Source organism: Penaeus monodon, chromosome 20 (genome assembly GCF_015228065.2).
Source record: "Penaeus monodon isolate SGIC_2016 chromosome 20, NSTDA_Pmon_1, whole genome shotgun sequence".
NCBI lineage: Eukaryota > Metazoa > Arthropoda > Malacostraca > Decapoda > Penaeidae > Penaeus > Penaeus monodon.
Window position 1 is genome coordinate 11,479,478 of NC_051405.1, and position 540 is coordinate 11,480,017.

Consider the following 540-nt stretch of genomic DNA (forward strand, 5'->3'; position numbering starts at 1 on the left):
TTCTGCCCTTAACACCACAATATTTTTCCTGAGACTGGATGCAGAATAGAATATAAGGCCTTGGTTTGGCTATGTGCAAGACTAAGTTCGAATTATTCTTGTCTGAGAAAGAATAGATGATAAACAGGTTTGGAACAGACTGGCATTCAGCAGCTTGTGCTTTCAGATAATAATAATAGGCCTAATATGAACAACCTATTTATTTATGCAAAGTAACATGATAGTACATCTAGAGCTTCTTTTCTGTAACTATTTATATGAAGCAGCAGTATGTCCTTTTTCCCTACACTTTAAGCGTACTTGATTTGGAGGCCACCCACCGAGGCTAACTGAGAGTTTGCAGTCTCTCCAAATGTAGTGAGTACTGCAAACAGCTGTGGTGTCTTTGTGCTCACTAGAACCCGGTCTTACAGTTAAGGGGCGGTGGTCACACGATAAGTCGGAGGTAACTTCAAGTTTCCCTTCATCTTCCGAGTTCGCATAATGTACTTCTTGGTCGCAAGTAGAAGCGGGTGATATGTAACGTTACTCAACTAGACA

The 540-nt window shown here is 40.9% G+C and overlaps 1 protein-coding gene across 1 annotated transcript in view; it reads left to right on the top strand.

Moving 5' to 3' along the window:
* Positions 1–540, top strand: part of LOC119585613 (open rectifier potassium channel protein 1-like) — a gene marked incomplete in the record, with an annotated part of 57,788 nt that overhangs the window by 49,961 nt on the left and 7,287 nt on the right.